The following is a 15,388-nucleotide window of genomic DNA, read 5'->3' as shown; positions in this document are numbered from 1 at the left end:
TTGTCATACCTGGGGCACTCATGCTATCCATTTGCAGCTTACATGGACTTCTTGTCACACATGCTCCTTGCAGAGATAGCTGATGTCACACTTACTGCTGTCAAGGGTGTGGTCATACATTCCTGTTACCAATGCAATTCCACATCCACTGCCTCATGTATGAAGCAGGGTTTTTACTTGTGAGAGATAGTGTCTTAGTTGTGTGCGATATGCTGCGATGAACCATGTTGCCAACATGGATGTGTGCCATAGCTGGGATATTCTGATATTGCCCTTCAAATGTGAAATGAACATGATATATGTCATTTACACTCTTTGTGAAGTTGGTGTACATTCATACCCATAAAATGTGATGTGGCTTTTTCAGTATCCTAATCTGTATTACTGAACTACGCCATGAGGCTAAACTCTGATTGTGATTCCTAGGGATCATGTGATGCATAAATAATTACCCAGACCATGATTTAGTGATTAAATGAGGGGTTTCATGACATATGGTAATAAAGTGGTGATGGTTACTAAAGTTAAAAGAGGTTTTGTACAATGTGTTGTCTCCGACGCAATCCTGCTGCAGTGTTTGGATGGTCCCCCTCATGTTGATGGACAGCATCCTCCTTTTCCTCCTCTTCAGGCATTTGTGGGTCTGGTTCATAGAGGGGAATGTTCCTCCTAACACATACACTGTGCAGGATGGCACAGGTCAAAATTATCTTGCAGACCATTTCCGGTGAATGTAAGAGGCTGCCTATGGTGATGTTGAGGCACCTGAATCTTGACTTCAGGATACCAAAAGTCCTCTCTACTGTGGTGCGTGTCCTCCGATGTGCCTTATTATAGGCATGCTCTGATGCAGTGCTTGGGTTTGCAAATGGGGTCAAGATCCATGGCTGGATCCCTTACCCCTGATCAACTGAAAGAGAAAATGAGTGAAAATGTTTTGATGGAGCTTGCACCATGATTATCACTTTGCATGACAGTTGTTATCTTGTGTTGTCTGTGACTCATCTGTGTTTGTGGTATTTTGTGGAATCCTAGAATTCTAGGATGTACCATCAGCATGGGGTTGTTTCATTGTCTAAACTAGTGTTTTACTGGATATCAGCGGTATTTTTGTACACTCACAGTACATTGTGTATCTCCCATGTATTATGTCATGTGAAAGAGGTGTCCCTGTGTCTTCACTGGGGTTGACATGATACTTCCACACACAGAATCAGTTCCACAGTGGTGGTAGCACGGTTGCACTATATGGCCTGAACATCCCATCCAATTCAACATATGCAATCGCATGTGCTTAACAACAGTGAGGGACTTTGATTTGGCTAGGTGACAATGTCCGACACAGCTCCATAATTTGGCAGCACTGAAGTATTGACAATTGACAATGCACACATATCCCATGTGTGACAAGTTCTATGCAAACCTATATTTTGTGCCCTCACCAAGTTGGCTCATGTTCAAAAGTGTACCTACACTACTGAACCTGGTCCAGGTAAGGTGGCTAACTTGGTTGTGGGAGTGAAGGTTTAATTGTGCACTTTGCAATATTGTCACATCAATATGTGTTCTTAGCACAGTCCACCTCCTTATTGGTGGAGGGCAATGTCACCCTAGGAGTGATGTGAGATGTTGGTACAGCCTCAATGATTCCATGTCCCATTCATTAGAGTCATCATCATCATGCTATGTGTCTCATGGTGTTTGAGCTGCAGCAAAACACATTACACACCCCTTTCACAGTATGTATTGCTTGGAAGGGTGTGTGATTGAGTGTTATTGATGTGATGTTGGAAGATTCATCTTCCAAGTTGTACTGCCAGTTAAGGCCATGTCATTGTCACTGTGTGGTTTTGAATTGGTCCCTTGTGTCTCTGGAGTGGCATCTGTTGTTATTTGCATCTGTCATTTGTCCATAGGTGTGTATCCCATTGAGTGAGGGTATCAAACATGACTAGCAGTGTCACAACCTCAGTGTCTTCCTGGCCATGTGTCAATGTAGTGGCATATCTGGTTTGTGTCCTACAGGGTTGCTGTGCTGTGTGTATATAGGTAGGTTTCTGTACTTACCAACAAGTAGGCCATTTCCATATTGTCCATCCTGGAAGTGTTGATTGATGGTGCAGTGGCGGAAGATGAATGAATGATGTACACTCCCAGGATACTTTGCCATGATGTTGGTGATCAATCCCCGGTGATCCACAATGGCCTGCACATTGATGGAGTGTGTGTGGTTCCTGTTGCAGTATAGATGTTCGGTTGCAGCAGATGGCCCAATCCGTACATGTGTGCAGTCAATGGCACCAGACACATGTGGGAAGCCGTTGATTTGGTAGAAGCCCTGTTTGGTCTCCTACTGCTTCAGTTGTGTGTTGGGGAAGATGATCTGGTGGGGTGTGAGGGGGATGATGGCATCCAGTGCCTTGGGTAGAAAGGCAGAGAATGAGGGCTGTGAGATCCCAGCAACCAGGGCACCAGTGTTTTGAAATGAGCCACTTGCCAACATGTGGAGGACAGCTAGCAGCTTGGTCTCTGGTGGAGTGATGTGGGGTGGCTGCAGGCTGGTGCCAACTGTGGCTCAATGTGGCGCAGCAGCCGTTGTATGGCTTGCCAGTTTAGTCTCTACCTCTGGATGATGTCATGTTCCCTGAGGCCCAGAAGGGTTGTCCTGGTCCTGAATATCCTCTCCTGCCTTTTGCGTTGCTTTTGGGGTCCCTGTTGGTCTTGTGGAATCTGCTGGTGTTGGTCCTGTGCTCTGCGTCTTTGTGCATGCTGGATGAATAGCACCTCCATGTCTTCCTTTTGGAGCTCTGATGTTGCTTCTGTGTGTTTTCCTTTGTGTGTGTTATTTTTGGACACAAATCGGGCTGTGCGCCATTTTCTGACTCCACCTCCCAACCGTGCGTCATTTTGGGGGTTGGATAAATAGGGCGCACCGGTGTTTAAGTCATTTTTTGGACGGGAACGCCTACCTTGCATGTCATGAACACAAGGCGGTTTCACACATCCAGAAAATGATGCACACAGCGGAATTTTGGTTTTCGCGGGGTCGGGCGTCAAAGTATAAATATGGTGTTAGGTTTGCGCTGAATTTGCGCCAACAATTTTGGATGCAAATTCAGCACAAACAGAGTATAAATATGCCCCTGTATTTTGTAGGTTTGCGCCTATTTTGTCTCAATAAATGACACAAATGCGGCGCTAAAAAGTATAAATATGGGCCATAGTGTGCATAATCACACAGAAGTATTAACCATCAGAACAACTATTACAAGATTGAACCTCATAAAAAAATTATGTAGGTTTCACAAAGTCCCGCAGTTAGTGAAAAAGTAACTACGACTGAAAAATTTACATTTTGACTCCTAATAGACACTTAACAGGGTCTTCCTCAGGACAAATTAGTAGCAACCTGGAAGGGTGAATTGTCAGAATATCAAAGCAATAAAGGAAAAAAAAGAACTATAGGTGAAAGATATGTCCAATTAAGGACCAAGTAGTCAATGTGATGTAGCGAGAACAAAAAGGGGGGACGAATACCCCGCAAACGAACATAAATGGCCTATGAAAAGAAAAACAGGGAATACAAAAGCATTAGCCTTGCAAACCTCTGCAAGCTGGAGGAAGCAAGGTGTGGCTTGTGAAGGCTATAAGAGACAGTTCGAACACTTTTCATACATTTACAGCAAATTGGAACACGAAAAGGACCGAACAGGTACACAGATATGCTAAGAAGAATAGTCATTGATCCCATGTGTCAAAAAGGAAGCACTACTTAAGAGGTTTAAAAGGCCATCTAATCTTATAATGCCAACAAAGTTTATGCCTCTAGGCTCAATAAAGAGGAAGGAAAAAAAATCAAACTAGCCAAAATCTCTGTGGGTATTAAGGCAGCGCCATAAGTGACTGCGAAGAAAACTATGGTCAGATAATACAGAAAATCAGCTTGAGTACTAGCAAGAAAACCAAGGAAGAAGTGAGTTAAAAAATACCACAGTATGTCAGTCAGATACCTGAACTCAGAGGGGCCGTCCACAACATTGACCTAGCAAACAGAGATCACAGCGTGTTTCAAAATGATATGAAAAAGAAAGGAAAGAATGAAAGGCGTGTGGAGGAACAACTACAAATGTAAGGATCACAGGTGCTATGTTGGAATGGTCAGAGTGTGGAGGACCAACTATGGCCCATATTTATACTTCATTAGTGCCGCATTTGAGTAAATTGTTGATGCAAAAGTGGCGCAAACTTACAACATACAATTGTATATTGTAAGTTTGCGCCAGATTTGTGCAAAAACATTACACAAATGTGTCCCTAAAAAGTCTAAATACAGGCCTATGTGTGTAGGGATCACGAGCACCATGTTAGAATGATCAGAGTGGACAAGGGATGAAAAGTCCTTGCAAGATCACACTGATCCCCATATATAAGCGGGACAGGAATGTGTCTATAACTAATGACAAAAAATGTAGCTGTCACAAATCCAAAGCTTGAACAATAAATGAAACATTAACACTCACTTGCAGCCAGTGTGTCCATAAAGCATGAACCCATATACCCTGTGAGGAGGGTGGCAAACACTACCCAAGGCTATGTCAATATCAAAGTCAGAGATCCGCAGAGCTAAGCCAGGTCTACAGTCAAAAACATTTATCACTACAACAGCAAAACATGGAGTCAGAGAGGCAGCAAACGGAGTAACAGTGAGATAAAAAGGAAAGATAAAATGCAACAGACATGGGTAGGTACTACAAAGAAGAGAGTTTCATCTCACAATATTAACATATCTGAAAAAAGTCTATGTTGTTAAAAGATCAGCCTGATACCATTGTTAATAGTTGGCTTAATTCATCATTTGTGCTTAGGCCCCTGTCCATTGCTCTCAAACGTTGGTTTGGTGATTACCACTACTGTATGTACACATGAGGAAAATTATATATTTCCCCCTCACCCATATAAGGTACCAAACGCTGTTAGCACAAGACCCACCCTAGAATTCCCCACAATCAGTGTAACACACTGTGAGAAAACAGGGCTGATTGCAGAGGCCCCCTAACTTTTTGCCCCCATTTTTCACTTTTTGCCCTGGTGTTTTCCTGACTCTGATGGTGCCTTGGGTACTGCTAACCAGTCCCAGGACCTGTTCTCTGTGTAAAATGAGTATGCAAATTGGGCTAATTATAATTGGCTATGTCAACCTACTTATAAGTCCCTAGTATATAGTAGGGAATGTAGGTTTAGGGACACCAGCATAGGTGGTGCACCCAGAGCTTCACTGCGAGGTGCCCCAGGTCATTTTAAAGGCAGGCCTGCCTTGCTAGCTGCTTTTAAATTAAAGTTATATGCAAATTCATATTTGGAATTTACAGTACTTCCAAAGTCTTAAACTACCTTATTTTTACATATAAGTCCCCCTAAGGTGTGCCCTAAGAGCCCCTAGGTTTGGTTTCCCTGTAACTATAAGCAGGGACCTTATAAAAATAGTTTTATAAGCCCTGGTGAGGTAAAATAGTCAAATTTGGCCTCCAAAGGCTAAAATGGGGAGACTTTATTTTAATCAAAAAAGTCCCCATAGGCGACTGATACCTTGAGGTTGGAATCAAATTAATTGTTATAATAAATCTGACAACTTGCCATTGTTGGATTCAACGTAACTAGTTCAGGTAAAGAGTTCCAAAACTCTACAGGAAAGGAGCCAACTTCAGCCCTGTATTTCCCTTCTCTGATTGGCCAGCCTCTGGCAGACTGGCCAGGCTGACTTCATGAGGTGTGAAGTTGCCTGAGCTTAACACAAAGGATGTGCCTGGGGGAGGAAATCTGCCTCAGTAGATGGTGAAACAGGATGGGGGAAAGTAGCCAAACTGAACTTCAAAGGCAGGGAAAAACATTGGAGCAGCTCAGGACCTCCCCCATTTCCTGCAACCGCAGACAATTAGGTTCCCTCTTGATTGGATTAGGAGAGGGCAGGAGAAGGGTGTGTTTAGAATTTTTAGCCACACCACTTTGTGGGCTCAGCCAGATCTAACCTTCAAAAATCACTTTCAGCCATGTTGGATTTTTGAGGAATGTTAGTCTCTGGGATTGATTTTTGCAACACTTCCCAAGAAGTTGTTATCCAAGGGGGGAATTGGCTTGCTTGTCAGGCCCCCTTGCTTTTCCCCCCTAGAACAAGGATAAATATGAGCTGAACCCACACCTCAGATACCTCCAAGAAACAAGACAAAGAACAAGGAGGACTGCCCTGCTGGGCCCCGGCCTGCACCTGGAGACTGCAATCTGAAAGACTTTCCAACTGCACACTTGGGATTCATCACTAAATGTACTTAGCCTGCCTTCTACTGCTTTAAGAAGGGACTCCCTGTTTGCTACAGGTACAAAGGAGCTACCCAAAGTCTCTTGTATCAAGTTCTGACAGCAGAACCCAGCTGACAGGTGTCCAGTGACCATTTGAGGATTCTGACTACATTCTGGGAATTGTAGTCCCAAACTCCCAAGGAGCAACTCAGACCCATTGGAATCTTGGATCAAGTTGTGGACACTTCGAGGACTCAAAAAGAACCTTTGGAAGAAGATCCAAAAGTTTGGAGACATTTGGAGCAACTCCATAAGTTGAATAGGTGCATTGTGGGAGTTGTAGTCCCAGACCCCAAGAAGCAAACCAGAATGTCTGAACCCTTGGCTGGTGCTGTGGACCACTTTCCAGAGTCAAGAAACACTTCTGAAAGTAAGTGTAACAATTTTACCTCGTGGGTGGCCTGAACTCTGGACGTTGTCCCTGTTCAGTGTGACTTTTTTTTTAACCCTTTGAGCACTAGTTGCTGCTATGTGCTAGAAAACAATAATTATTTAAACAGTCATATCTCTGGTTCTCCTTATCAAATGTACATTGTGGTAGTTGTAGTCCCAGACCGCAAGAAGCAAACCAGAGTGTCTGAACCCTTGGCTGGTGCTGTGGACCACTTTCCAGTCAAGAAACACTTCTGAAAGTAAGTGTAACAGTTTTACCCCGTGGCCTGAACTCTGGACTTTGTCCCTGTTCAGTGTGACCCTTTTTTAACCCTTTGAGCGCTAGTTGCTTCAATGTGCTAGAAAACATTTATTATTTAAAAAGTCATATCTCTGGTTCCCCTTATTCAATGTTAATCATTTTGATGTCATTTTTTTGTGTTGTATTTCTTTATTAGAGATTTGTAGAAGCAAAACTTGAGAACAGAAATATTAACATATTGCTCCAATCGCTTTCAACATATAATAGAAAGTTGTCCTGTACGTAGACCCAACCCCTTAACAGAAACAAAAACAGAAATGTAGAAGGCTAGAATCATGTGAAGTTACATCATGACCATGTACAAACAAACAGTAAGCATGGCTTCAACACCAAAATCAGCATTCCATAATACAGTGTCACGAACATATCAACATAAGCAGCTTTATAGTTGTAGAGAGAAACGATCATAACTCCAAACATATCTCCATGACAGTATTCAGAAGTGACCCAGGCTGTTAGGCCATTCCCCACTTATTAATTAAGTACCCCCACCTCCCTGCACCACATCAACTACCTCTGTGGGTTGCAGAAAGGGGAACGTTGCGGAGTAAAGGTCGTTACCGGAGATGACTATGGAAGGGGATGCGTGGCTCGCGCAGATCCCGTGTTCTGTAAGACAGGGGCAGATGATAAAAGAGAGAGAAGGAGGTCAGAAGAAGGACAGGCGGCTTACAGGTCTGGAGAAGCGGTTCTATGGACATGCAGGGAGGATCGAGAAGAGGAGTATATGTGATGAGATAACTGGACTGATCGCCCTGTCAAGCACACACTAGGGAGTATTGAGGTGTTAGAAGCGCCCCCACTTATTAAGTAGATTTTGAGGCAGTAGAAATCATGTTGGTCGAAGGTGAGAGTAGTTAGTGCTAGACTTGGAGCCCTAAGAGTAGTGAACATCTGCTGTGTTGCTCCACTGCACAAGGAATAGTTTTGAGCTGTAAGGCAGAGGAGCCAGTAACAGAAGTAGGATACAAAAATAGGGACACAACATTTGTGAGAGGGAACAAAGAGGGGAAGAGGTGAGACATAGTCCTGAAAATATGAGAAGGGTACAGAGAGGAGACAGGAACAAGAAAGGGAACAAAAACAAGGACAAGAACAAGAACAAGGGCGTCGGCCTGGGAAGAAGGAGGGAGAGGAGATGGGAACACAACGGGGAAGGGTGAGGGAATGTATTGTGGTGATCCCTGGGGGAGTATATGTGTGGTTATAACTGATTTGTAGAGGAGATGGTAGGTATTGGAGAGGATGAGAGCCCTATGAATGGGTAATAGAGGAGCATATCTTATCTTCTCCACAGCTGACCATTGAAAGCTCAAATGAGGTCATAAGGGAGGGAGTCAACAGCTCCGAATGGGAAGGCACGGTGGTAGCCCTATATGAGGGCGTGTAGCCTCCTAATCTTTCGGTGCAGAAAAGAAGGGTGCCCATGTCTGAAGGAAAACTTCTAGTTTGTTTTGGAGACCATTAATGAGTTTCTCATGTGTGGCTGCCTGGTACATAGCAGCAATCCATTCCCCATGAAGAGGAACATGAGTCATATGCCAGTGTCTCAGTATGCACACCTTAGCTGAAGCAAGCGCAGTATGTAGTAGTCGTTGTTGTGGTCATGCTATCCAGCTTAACTCACTGGTATCATGTAATAATAAGTGGGAAGGAGTGAGAGAGGTCAGTAATGGAAGTATCTCTCTGAGGGTATGCCCTACCTTCTGTCAGAAAATGTGAATAGATGGGCAATCATGCAGAATGTGCGGCAGATCACAATGATCATGAGGGCATCTCCAGCAAGAGGCATGGGATAATAATCCCGTCAAGCACAACTTCTGAAGGGTCCAGTACCAATCGTGCAGTGACTTGAATAGACTGAATTTTAGGCGGGCTTCTCTAGCCCCCAGGTCCCTGGCTGCTATCATTTCAGCGCAATCCTCCAATTCGTATTCAGTCTGAAGGCGTGTCTGCCATTTTTCCTTAGTGGAAAGTAAAAGTGGGAGGGAGACAAGGTGGCGATTTAATTGTGAATGGAGCCCGGAGATTGCGCCCCGGAAAGATCCCCAAGTCTCCAAATAGTGAAGTATCGAAGACTGAGGGAGGTTTAAGCGTTTAAACTGAACTAAGGCATAGGTGATGCCTTGGCAGATCAAATTCCTCTCTTAGTTCTGTGAAGGATTTCAATGTGACCCTATGCAGGAGTTGGTCCAGTCGGTAAAGGCCTTTTGTGTGCCATTGTTCCCAGAAGATATTTTTTCTTACCTATAGCGCCTGGCTAGCAATGCTGCCTTGGGTAGTCTCGGACACATTGACCCCCACACAAAGGTCCGAACGTGTCTGTCTATCTCCCGAAGTGTATACAGAGGAATCTGCAGAGGTATCATACCTAAGACATATAGAAAGCGTGGTAAGGTTACCATCTGTACCGCCTGAGCTCTGCCCCACATGGATAAGCCTAGGTGCGTCCATTTATCAAAGTCACATTTCATATTGGTTAAAAGCGGGTCTAGATTATCTGTGATCATGTTCTCTAGTCCCCTATTACTATATTTATACCAAGGTATTGCAGACGTGATCATTTGCATTTGACCGAGAAATCTCGGACTGATGCGCTCACTGTTACCGGGGAAAACGGTATGGCCTCGCTCTTACCCCAGTTAATTTTATACCATGACAGGAGCTCAAACTCAGAGAGGATGGTACGCAGCGCTGGCAAGGAATTGGTTAAGTTGGTAAGGGTAAGTAGAATATCATCAGCATATAGGTAAATAGTAGAATCCCCACCAGGGATGTGTATCCCTGAGATAGCACTCGAGCCATGTATTGTGGCCGCCAAAGGTTCCACAGCCAAAAGGAGCAACAAGGGTGGCAGAGGGCAGCCCTGGTGGGTTCCCCTGCGCACCTGGGACATGTCAGAAAGGAACCCTCTGCAGTTGACCTGTGTGGTCGGAGAGTCGAATAGCAGGCATACCATATTGATAAAGCTGGTTCCGAGGCCAAAATGCTTTAGTGTTTGAAGAGGTACCACCACTGTATGAGATCAAAGGCCTTCTCTGCATCCAGAGAGAGGGCTAGGGCTTCCTCATGCGAGTCCTGTGTCGCCCGTATAGCGAGGAATAGTGTGCAGAGGCGATTTCTGGAAGAACGGCCTGGCACAAAGCCATCCTGGGTGTGTTGAACCAGGGAGCGACCCTTGACCCCAGGGTAGGTCGCTCCCCCACCTCCGCAGCGCCACCAGTGCCTGACTGCCTCCTCTCACCTCCTCTCAGCTCCACTCCAGCTGCTGTCTTGCCCGCTGGTGTCCTCCTTCTCCCGAGTGCTTGGCCCCGTGTGACTGGCTGAGTGATTGATTTCCCCCCGTTTTGTTCCGTGTATCCCGAGTGCTTGGCCCCGTGTGACTGGCTTGAGTGATTGATTTCTCCCCGTTTTCTTCCATGTAACCCGAGTGCCTGTCCCCCCGTGAGTGCCCGGTCCCCCTGCCACGTTTCTCTCACCCCCGTTGTTTCTCTCCGGCCCCCTCGCCGTTCTCTGGCCCTCGCCTCGCTTTTGCTCTTGTCCACTTTTTGGCCCCCTCGCCGTTCTCCGGCCTCGCCGATTTTTCCCGCCGTTTTTCGCTTTTCCCCGCCTACCCTCCCACCGCCCACCTCCCAGCTGACCCCTCCTCCCCCAGCTCCCCCATATATGTCGGCCGCTGCGAGGCGGAGATAGCGACCCTTGACCCCAGGGTAGGTCGCTCCCCCACCTCCGCAGCGCCACCAGTGCCTGACTGCCTCCTCTCACCTCGTCTCAGCTCCGCTCCAACTGCCGTCTTGCCCGCTGGTGTCCTCCTTCTCCCGAGTGCTTGGCCCCGTGTGACTGGCTGAGTGATTGATTTCCCCCCCGTTTTCTTCCGTGTATCCCGAGTGCTTGGCCCCGTGTGACTGGCTTGAGTGATTGATTTCTCCCCGTTTTCTTCCGTGTAACCCGAGTGCCTGTCCCCCCGTGAGTGCCCGGTCCCCCTGCCACGTTTCTCTCACCCCCGTTGTTTCTCTCCGGCCCCCTCGCCGTTCTCTGGCCCTCGCCTCGCTTTTGCTCTTGTCCACTTTTTGGCCCCCTCGCCGTTCTCCGGCCTCGCCGATTTTTCCCACCGTTTTTCGCTTTTCCCCGCCTACCCTCCTGCCGCCCGCCTCCCAGCTGACCCCTCCTCCCCCAGCTACCCCATATATGGCGGCCGCTGCGAGGCGGAGGTAGCGACCCTTGACCCCAGGGTAGGTCGCTCCCCCACCTCCGCAGCGCCACCAGTGCCTGACTGCCTCCTCTCACCTCCTCTCAGATCCGCTCCAGCTGCCGTCTTGCCCGCTGGTGTCCTCCTTCTCCCGAGTGCTTGGCCCCGTGTGACTGGCTGAGTGATTGATTTCCCCCCGTTTTCTTCCGTGTATCCCGATTGCTTGGCCCCATGTGACTGGCTTGAGTGATTGATTTCTCCCTGTTTTCTTCCGTGTAACCCGAGTGCCTGTCCCCCCGTGAGTGCCCGGTCCCCCTGCCACGTTTCTCTCACCCCCGTTGTTTCTCTCCGGCCCCCTCGCTGTTCTCTGGCCCTCGCCTCGCTTTTGCTCTTGTCCACTTTTTGGCCCCCTCGCCGTTCTCCGGCCTCGACGATTTTTCCTACTGTTTTTCGCTTTTCCCCGCCTACCCTCCCGCCTCCCAGCTGACCCCTCCTCCCCCAGCTACCCCATATATGGCGGCCGCTGCGAGGCGGAGGTAGCGACCCTTGACCCCAGGGTAGGTCGCTCCCCCACCTCCGCAGCGCCACCAGTGCCTGACTGCCTCCTCTCACCTCCTCTCAGCTCCGCTCCGGCTGCCGTCTTGCCCGCTGGTGTCCTCCTTCTCCCGAGTGCTTGGCCCCGTGTGACTGGCTGAGTGATTGATTTCCCCCCGTTTTCTTCCGTGTATCCCGAGTGCTTGGCCCCGTGTGACTGGCTTGAGTGATTGATTTCTCCCCGTTTTCTTCCGTGTAACCCGAGTGCCTGTCCCCCCGGGAGTGCCCGGTCCCCCTGCCACGTTTCTCTCACCCCCGTTGTTTCTCTCCGGCCCCCTCGCCGTTCTCTGGCCCTCGCCTCGCTTTTACTCTTGTCCACTTTTTGGCCCCCTCGCCGTTCTCCGGCCTTGCCGATTTTTCCCACCGTTTTTTGCTTTTCCCCACCTACCCTCCTGCCGCCCACCTCCCAGCTGACCCCTCCTCCCCCAGCTACCCCATATATGGCGGCCGCTGCGAGGCGGAGGTAGCGACCCTTGACCCCAGGGTAGGTCGCTCCCCCACCTCCGCAGCGCCACCAGTGCCTGACTGCCTCCTCTCACCTCCTCTCAGCTCCGCTCCAGCTGCCGTCTTGCCCGCTGGTGTCCTCCTTCTCCCGAGTGCTTGGCCCCGTGTGACTGGCTGAGTGATTGATTTCCCCCCGTTTTCTTCCGTGTGTCCCGAGTGCTTGGCCCCGTGTGACTGGCTTGAGTGATTGATTTCTCCCCGTTTTCTTCCGTGTAACCTGAGTGCCTGTCCCCCCGTGAGTGCCCGGTCCCCCTGCCACATTTCTCTCACCCCTGTTGTTTCTCTCCGGCCCCCTCGCCGTTCTCTGGCCCTCGCCTCGCTTTTGCTCTTGTCCACTTTTTGGCCCCCTCGCCGTTCTCCGGCCTCGCCGATTTTTCCCGCAGTTTTTCGCTTTTCCCCGCCTACTCTCCCGCCGCCCAGCTCCCAGCTGACCCCTCCTCCCCCAGCTACCCCATATATGGTGGCCGCTGCGAGGCCGCGCAGCGGCCGCGCCGAAGGCGCCTCTAAGGCAAGCCCGTCTGCGCCCGTCCGCGCCTGGACCGCGCCTGGACCGCGCCCAGCGCCCGAACCCCTGGCCCCCGCAACCCCCGCCTAACCTACGACTCCGCCACCCTCGCCAACCTCAACTCCGGCCGCACGCCGGGCTGCCACCGCGCCACCCCGAAACGAACCCACGGACCCTTCACCTGCAGCAACTGCCACTTCACCTGCCAACGGACTCACACCGCTCCCGTCAAGAACGACTCCCCCGGAAGCAATCTCCACTGCATCCTGGTCAACACCCGATCCGTCCACAGGCACGCCATCGAACTGTGGAACCTCATCAACTCAACGAACCCTGAAATCGCCTTCCTCACCGAGACCTGGATGAACCTCTCCTCGGCTCCCGACATCGCCATAGCCATTCCCGACGGCTACAAAATCATCCGGAAAGACCGCACCAACCGCACCGGAGGAGGCATCGCCATAGCACACAAAAGCTCCATCCGCATCTCGACCCACACCGACGACTCACGCCCCGACGCCGAACATCTCCACTTCACGATCCACAGCGACCCCAAGACCACCCTCAGAGGCACCCTTGTGTACAGACCACCAGGACCTCGCACCAAGTTCAGCGAAGACATCGCAGACTTCGTCAACCCTCACGCACTCTCGTCCACCGACTACATCCTCCTAGGAGACCTCAACTTTCACCTGGAGAACCTCACCGACAACAACTCCACCGCCTTACTGGACAACCTCGCCAACCTGGGACTGAAACAGCTAGTCAACACCCCCACCCACTACGCCGGACACACGCTCGACCCCATCTTCTCCTCCAGCAAACACATCACCTTCAGCCACGCCACCGAACTCACCTGGTCGGACCACAGCTGTGTCCACTTCAGCTTCAAGAAGACCACCATGCAACACCACACCCAGCAACCACCAAGAAGACACTGGAATCGTATCACCACTGAACAGCTCGCATCAACCCTCTCCCAGAACCAACCCACCAACACCACCGACCCCAACAAAGCCGCCAACAACCTCACAAGCTGGATCTCCGACTGCGCCAACCTCCTGGCCCCCCTGAAGACTCAAGCTAACACCAACAACCACAAGAAAAACTCCTGGTTCACCCCCGACCTCAAGGACTCCAAGAAAGAATGCCGCGCCCGCGAGAAGAAGTGGCGCCTCAACCAGACCGAGGAGAACATGTCAGCTCTCAAGGACGCCACCTGCCAACACCATCAACACCTCCGCGCCGCACGAAAAACAGCCTACCGGAACAGACTTGACAACAACGCCCACAACAGCAAGGAACTATTTGGCATCGTCAAAGAGCTCTCCAACCCGGACGCAGAAAACAACTCCATCCCTCCCTCACAAGACCACTGCGACTCCCTCGCAACCTTCTTCCACCACAAGATCACCGATATATACAACAGCTTCACGACCGCCAACGTAAACCCCCCCCCGGAACCCGCCACCGACATCACCACCATCCTCACCTGGAGCCCAACCACCACCGAGGAGACCACCCGCGTCATGAACTCGATCCACTCCGGATCCCCATCGGACCCCTGCCCGCACCACATCTACAACAAGGCCGACAACATCATCGCACCGCACCTCCGAGACGTCATCAACGCCTCCCTCACCACCGCCACCTTCCCGGAGAGCTGGAAACACGCAGAGCTCAACGCCCCCTTAAAGAAAGACACAGCAGACCCCACCGAACTCAAAAACTTCCGACCCATCTCTCTCCTACCGTTCCCCGCCAAAGTGATTGAGAAAATCGTCAACGCTCAACTCACCACCGCCCTGGAAACCAACGACTCCCTCGACCCCACACAGTTTGGTTTCAGGGCCAACCACAGCACCGAAACCGCCCTCATCGCAGCCACGGACGACATCAGAGCCCTGACCGACAAGGGAGAAACCGTGGCCCTCATACTCCTGGACCTCTCTGCAGCCTTCGACACGGTCTGCCACCGCACCCTGATACGCCGCCTCAGCAACGCCGGCATCAGAGGCAAGGCCCTGGAATGGATTTTCTCCTTCCTCTCCGGAAGGACTCAGAGAATCCACCTGCCCCCCTTCAGATCCACAGCCACGGAGATCATCTGCGGCGTACCCCAAGGATCCTCCCTCAGCCCCACTCTCTTCAACGTCTACATGACCCCCCTGGCGAACATCGCACGCAAACACGGACTCGACCTCATATCCTACGCCGACGACACCCAGCTTATCATATCCCTCACCAACAACCCCACCTCAGCAAGGACCAGACTACATGACGGCATGAAGGAAGTAGCGAACTGGATGACAGACAGCCGGCTGAAACTGAACACAGATAAGAAGGAGGTCCTCATCCTCGGCCCTACTCCCACCGCATGGGACGACTCCTGGTGGCCCCCCGCCCTAGGCAGCACTCCCCAACCCACCGACCACGCACGCAACCTCGGCTTCATCCTGGACTCATCCCTCTCCATGACCAGACAGGTTAACTCGGTGACCTCGGCATGCTTCAACACCCTCCGCATGCTCCGCAAAATCTTCAGCTG

This window comes from Pleurodeles waltl, chromosome 7 (assembly GCF_031143425.1).
Source record: "Pleurodeles waltl isolate 20211129_DDA chromosome 7, aPleWal1.hap1.20221129, whole genome shotgun sequence".
Lineage (NCBI taxonomy): Eukaryota > Metazoa > Chordata > Amphibia > Caudata > Salamandridae > Pleurodeles > Pleurodeles waltl.
This window is presented reverse-complemented; position numbering follows the sequence as displayed.